Here is a 7,348-nt window from a genome sequence, read left to right as displayed (position 1 = left end):
TTTCACTCCTCCTTCTCCACCATCTCAACCTCTTCCTACACCTCCTCCTTCACCACCCCCTTCAGGTCCTCTTCCTCCACACTGACACTATTCAGTCCACCACGGCTTAAGAAGGTTAATTCCACCTCTCCCTCGACTCTTGTCTCTCCCCTTCTACTTTCTCTTTTTATTTTTTCGTCTTCTTCACTATCTCCCCTCTTTCATCTTTATCTCCTATTACCATTTGTTCTCTTGGTGTTCTTCCCTCTTTTGTTGACAACCTTGCTACCATCATTCATCGTTCTTCGCTCTTATTCTATCGTATTTTTATTTACTTTATCTTTTATCCTTCCTCTAATCTTTCCCTTCTTTCCTCACTCTATTGTTGTAACTGGTTCTCTACTCTTTAATGAATACTGCCAACCTGCCTCAGGTGTACAAAGTACTGGAATTCATTACTCGCGTCAAATACATGCAGTTTAACAAATGGTTACTTAAACTGAAGTAAAAGTGTCACTCGTGAAGTGTTTGGTACTTAAAAGTAAAAATGTATCAAGTTTAAAATTTACTCGAGTAGTAAAAGTAAAACGAACATAACCTCTAAGACATAGTCTGGGCAAGAAGATAATACATCAATCCATTTGGGAATGAAACAAATACCCATATGTATTTATTTATTATTATTTATTTATTTATTTTTTTTTTTATTTTTTTTTTTTTTTACGAGAAATAGCCCACCCTGGCACAGGTCGAACGACCCACAACGGGGCCTGGACAACAACTGCATTACAAGCCAAACTTCTAGTTAAACTCCAACAAGAGGCAAGTGTAACCGTCCCTGGTACACACTGAACACTGTTAACACTTGTGAATTTTGCATCAGTATATAAAGGGGAATCTGATGAGCAAAGTTGTTAACTTGCTAGTTCAGATATTGGCTGAGCCTTGATCTGGACTAGGTCCGAACGTATGAATGTGACAGGAGGGGTGGAGGGAGATAAAGGGAGATGTTGGTGGAATAAAGAAACTGAGGTTACTGAGAGGTCAAATGAAGATTAATCCTGGCAGGTAGGGAGGTGTTGGTAGATCAAAGAAACTTTCAGCTGGAAAGGAGGAGGATCAGGGGCACTGAGGTTATTGACAGGTCATATGAAGATTAAACCCTGACAGGTAGGATCGGCAGGTCAATGTGGATCAAAGAAATTTTCATGTGGCCAAGGTGGCAGCTGGGGGGGGGGGAGGGGTACTGACTGAGGTGCAATATATTCAAATCCGTTCCATCAGTAATACTGTGCGATATGAATTATTTCATTACTATTGTTTCTTGTTTGGCATCATTTTTATTGTCATAATCGATCCTTTAAAATAGCCCCAAACTCACTACCCGTGATTCCATTCCGAAACTAATATAATTGGTCATCAAAGCTGCCACCATGACTCTGCCCTTCACCGTCTCATGCGCCGAGTAAAATGATGATACGCTAATGCTCTCTCTCTCTCTCTCTCTCTCTTATATATATATATATATATATATATATATATATATATATATATATATATATATATATATATATATATATATATATATATATATATATATATATATATATATAGTGTCCTCAGAAAAGAATCCGATGAATAGGCAAATAGATGAAAGATCAGAGAAAAAGAAAAAGATCAATAGGTCAGGGATGGAGGGAGGAAGGGGGTACAGCATTATGAGGCCAGAAGGAGGAAGACCGTCGTGAAGCCAGGAAAAAAAGAGGAAAAAGGAGGAGAAACTGCAGCAGGAGGAAGAAAACGTTCCGGATTATTGAGGAAGGGGGAGGAGAGGCAGGAGCTTATGAGGGAATTATGAGAGATCCGGACCCCAGGGACAGATGGGAGAACCTTGGTTATGATCCCCATCTATCAGGGAGTAAAGCCAGGGTTCAGGAAGGTAAGAGTTCAGGAGTTACACGCTCAATTAGGGTGACACCATGTGCGCAAAAAAAAAAATTATAAATCGTTTAATAATTATTTTATAGCATAAAATTAGTAATAAACCGAGCGATACAAATATATTTTTTTCTGAAGGAAGCCGGAAATAACAATTTAAAATCATTAAATCGTCAGGTATATTGTGCACTAAACAAAAAAAATTGCATGTACATTATTTACTTCTGAAACAAAACTTGCACGTATTGCACTGAACTAAACACATGATCCTACCTTCAACAAAAATAAACACTGAATTTAAATTAGACAAAAATACATATAGTATGTACAATAACTTTATCTGAAAGAAAAAGTTTGCATGAGATGCATTAAATACATATGTACTTTATCTACACCTGAAAATTCAATAACTACAGTACCACCAAGTGTTAGTTATACTTTTAATTAAACCTAAACATTGTAACTTAACCTAACTTAAATTTAAAGTTAACTGTTACAAGCCTTGATTTAACTCAGTGCCTGATGTTACCACCGCGAGGTTTCCGCTACTGGAGGGTCGGCAGTGTTAGTAAGTTGCATGTGATAACAAAATATATAAAAATAATATATTCTCCTGGACAAAGCAAGGCTCAGAATTCATAGTTTTCTATATAAAATTATGAATGGTACCAGTACATCTACTTAATTCATTACTTACATTAATTTTTTTCTTCAGAATAACGTAAAATATTATATAACTGGAATTTCAATCCCTGGAACTATTTCAGCTCTGGCTGTACAGATTTCAAAACAGCTCCGTAATATAATGATACCCTACTGGTCTAAAACTGCCACAATGTGTACTTACCATGTACTGAAGTCTCAATCTGTAAAAAAAAATAAAATAATGTTATATACAAGCATTTACTGAACCTATTAAACAAACTCTTGTATGATATAATTTTTTTGGGGGGGACTCCCAGCTTGATAAAAATAACTTATTTGGGAGTAAAGTCAGTTATTCCCTTGTGCATATTTCGCGTACCATTGACTTTGGCCCAAGAAAATCTCTTAAATTACATATAATTTTCCATACATAATTCACGAACAAATTTACACCAATTACAAAAAAAAAAACACTGATGATTAACGCTGCTGATTACTTATAGTCCAGTCGTCGTGAACCAAAGGCCTTCAGTCCTGAAAATTTCATACACAAAAATTTCCACGTTGTTGAGTTGTGGTTCTACACTTGTTACTTACTTCCACTGCACAGTACGAGTAAACTGTTTCCAGAAGTGAACAGTATGAACAATTCCATACAAATGGGGAGGCGGGGAGGAGGAGATATCACCTCCAAAAACTGTCTACAGCAGTGGCATAATAATGATATCCTTTGGTTGACATATAGATAGATTCTCCCAAATAGTCAATATCTTTGCTTAAATAATAAATAATTTTTTTCATACTCCATCTAACAGAGGATACCTAGAACAGCACGCACCACCTTACTAGTTCCCCAAAATTTCCTAAAAATATAACTTCATCTCATTTGAAGAGGATACAAGTCAGCAGCATCAGTGTACAGGATTTTATTTTTTTTAACCTGTAGAATATTTTTGCAATTTAAGTGGTTTAGTGAGTTTTAGTTTGAGTCACAATTCTGCGATGTTGGTGATGAAAGAGTTAAGAGAGAGAGAGAGACATCCTGAGCAGCATCGTCTGGTCTGAGGGTGAAGCGAGCGGACGTGGGCGACAGTGCTGTGTGGACTGATGGGGGGGGTTTAGCAGTAGGGATGAAAGAATATATTGATGGGTATGATGGTAGATTTCATGGTTGGTATGGTATATGTTTAGGTTGATGGGGTGAGTAAGGATGAAAGAATTGATATGGCAGGTTAGTTAAGCAGGCAGGTAGGCAGGCAGGTGTTAACAAAGTAAGTTTATACCTCACTCACACGACATAAAGAGTATTAGTTTATAATTGTTTTATTGTTATTATTACTGACGTGAGAATGACTGTATACGAGCATGTGTTAACACTAATGAATAAAATAAAACGTCTTCCTGATTTAGTAAGTAAGCAGAGAATATTATCGTACTAAGGAGGTTGTCATGATTTATTTTCTTTCTTACTTTCTTTCTTTCTTTCTTTTTTCCTTTCTTTCTCTCTATTGTTCTCTCAATCTCTTTTCTTACTCTCTCTCTCTCTCTCTCTCTCTCTCTCTCTCTCTCTCTCTCTCTCTATCTCTCTCTCTCTCTATCTCTCTCTCTCTCTGACGAAAAACAATAAGAGTGTCTTGGTGGAGGACGGGGAGGTGGTGGCCCTATTCACATCGACCATTGTTGCTAACTTGACTCTTTGACATTCAAGTACGTCATTAATTCCTCCCTGACCGACTCTACACCCTGTCTCTTGCTTATTTTCCCTCCAGTGACCCGTCCTCCCCATGTTTTTTCTCCGATTACCCTTCACTGACCCTTTCCATGCCCTGGCTTTGTCTCTGTTCCCTTCACTGATCCTTCCCTTCACTGATCCCTTCCATGCCCTGTCTCTGCCTCTGTTCCCCCCCTTCAATGTCCTGTCTCTGCCTCTGTTCCCTTCACTGACCCCTTCCATGTTTTGCCTCTGTCTCTCTTCCCTTTACGCCCTGCCTCTACCCCTTCATGAGACGGTCTTGGGTCCTGGGCATCATCGTTGATTCGCGGTCACCTTTTACAGTGGCTGTTAAAGGAATTAGACCTCCACCATGGCGATAAGTCACGTGGGTTTAAACAAATAACAGATAAATGAAGAGTTTAACAGTAAAAGTTCTCCACATAATGTTAATATTATCTATTAAAGGAATGAGTTAACATCCAGGTGTGGTTGTCACGTCCAAATACAGATCTAAACATGTTATACTCTTGTTGTTGACCCAGGAACAAGATAATAATACTATAAATGGCACCAAGGTGAAAATTATTTGTCAAAAAGTTAGGAAATATATTCTCGTGGGAGTAATGGACGTCAAGGACAACAAATATCAAAGTTCATTACGGTAGTTGATCATTTTAGACATTTATGTCTTCGTTGAGTGTGCTGCTCGAGCGCCCCTCAGCTAGAGAAGACACGTACACCTCAAATATATATATATGATCAACCCCGCCATCTCCGGCCAATTTACCTTATCCTACACGCTGGTAGCTCAGGATGGACTGGTAAGCCACGTCAGGCAATACACTTGTCTACGGAAATTTAACATTATCATATATATATATATTCAAATCCAGCCACGATAAGCCAGACTACTGAAGATGAACGGATTGTTCCTGGGAATACAAGACGAAGCGTTGGAGTTTAAAGAATGGGGAGAAAAAGGACGAAGTTAGTAGCTCATCTAGAATGGGAGGTAGTTGAGATAACAGAAGAACGAGGGACAGAGGAAAAGGTTAAGTGAAACGGATAACAAGTCGACGAAATTACGAGGACCCAGAGCCGAGTTAGTAACACTTAATACTGACAGCTATAACAAGGAGAGTCAGTAAGGTGATGGGAAAAACCAGTTGATACGGACGAGTTGTACAGCACCAGTATGACCTCGAGAATTAATTAAACACCCAACACCACCCCCCCTCCCCACAGACACCCTATTGGAGCGAGTTCTACATTACTAAGTACATTGAGTATGATGTTGACGTGATCTTGGTAAACATACTATTTTACTCTCGACCACACAGAAGACTGAGTTAATATTTCATGTAGTTTATGTTGTTGGTTTAGTTTCGGTGAAGGTGATGGGAATTTAAGCGTGAAGGAAAAGTAATAACCTGGTAGGAGGCAACAAAGGAGGAAGAAGAAGAAAGAGGTAAGCAAATATAAGAAATCTTTGTCAATAGAAAGCGAGAACATCAAACGGACGCCATAGAAGGAAGATCAGAAGGAAGACGACGGTAAAGGAGAAGATCCTGAAAAGGGCAGAAGAAAAAGATTGGTGCGGAAAAGCTCCCAAATGCTGACATCATGAGAGTGAAGCACGAATGGCTGAATTAACTCAAGACGGAGAAAATTCTTATTACAGGAGATGATCACAGGACGTAAGAAGAGTGGAAACAAGATGTTGATGCAGGAGGAGGAGGAGAGGGGGTTGTGCCGCATGCTGGAGGGAACCACACAGGATTATGAACACGTCCAAGCTGGTGAGACTTTTTACAGAACTATGAGTTGACAAACAAGACGGCAGAGGAGCGGTCAAGGATTGTAGAGGTGAGTGAGAAGACGATTGATTGATTGATTGTGGTTATTCCATCCCTGGTGAAGCGAGAAGACGATATATTTAATGACATCACATGGGCAATTAAAAGTTACAGGTGATAAAGCTTAAAGAACCTAAGATCAACCAGAAAGAAAGCATCTAAGGAAGCTTTCAGCTGTCTACTACGATTACAGAAAACCATAATAGATACGTCACTCATAACTGGCTGCTTAGTATATTGAAGTGGATAACTTAACCTAAAGCAACAAATGTAGTTATCGAACAGACTAGAAATTAGATAGAAAAAAAAGTGGAAATTAGTTCTGGAGAAGCAAGAGAGGACAGTAGATGGGCCAGTGTAAGGGGAGTGCCCTTCACGTTAGGGCAGTAGGGCCAGGGAAGAGAGCATGACATGTGAAAGTATTGTGAAAATCTGTGATGGTATAACAACCGCCATAGCATGAAAGAGATATATCAACAACAATAAGAATGAAATAATAACAATAATAATAATAATAATAATAATAATAATAATAATAATAATAATAATAATAATAATAATAATAATAATAATAATAATAATAATACCAAACTTGTACTCACAATACTGTACAGGCAATATGAAACTCTCCTTCATTATCCTAATTCTTGCCAGGTAATATTTTTCACTACTCTCCCTCACCACTACTTTCCACTAAAATATATTTCTTACTCCGGAGGTCTTCCGCTCCTCTGCTCAGTCAACTCGTCCGTCAAAAAATATTCCTTTTTACTCGTGGTCAAAAGCGGAGGCCACTTGAGTTTTGCCGCCATATGGTGAGCGCCGCCCCAGAGGCTCTCCTCTCTCAAGTTTAAATCCCCGGCTCTTACAGTTTATTCATGGAAGTTTAAAAACGTTGATGTTAGTGTTCTGGATATATATATATATATATATATATATATATATATATATATATATATATATATATATATATATATATATATATATATATATATACACACATGTGTGTGTGTGTGTGTGTGTGTGTGTGTGTCCCTAGCTACAGCAGAGCCCTGTGCTATGGAAAGGATATTTTTTACTCTCCCTTATATGAAATTCTTTATGGTTGTCACCCTCTCTCCCTTGCTCACCCTGAGGGAGAGGGTGGGTTGGGGGGACAATTGGTTAAAATTTGACGCAGAAAATGTTTTATGGGAGCCCAAGAGCCAGTGTACCC

The sequence above is a fragment of the Homarus americanus genome, unplaced genomic scaffold (assembly GCF_018991925.1).
Source record: "Homarus americanus isolate GMGI-L3 unplaced genomic scaffold, GMGI_Hamer_2.0 scaffold9358, whole genome shotgun sequence".
Lineage (NCBI taxonomy): Eukaryota > Metazoa > Arthropoda > Malacostraca > Decapoda > Nephropidae > Homarus > Homarus americanus.
This window is presented reverse-complemented; position numbering follows the sequence as displayed.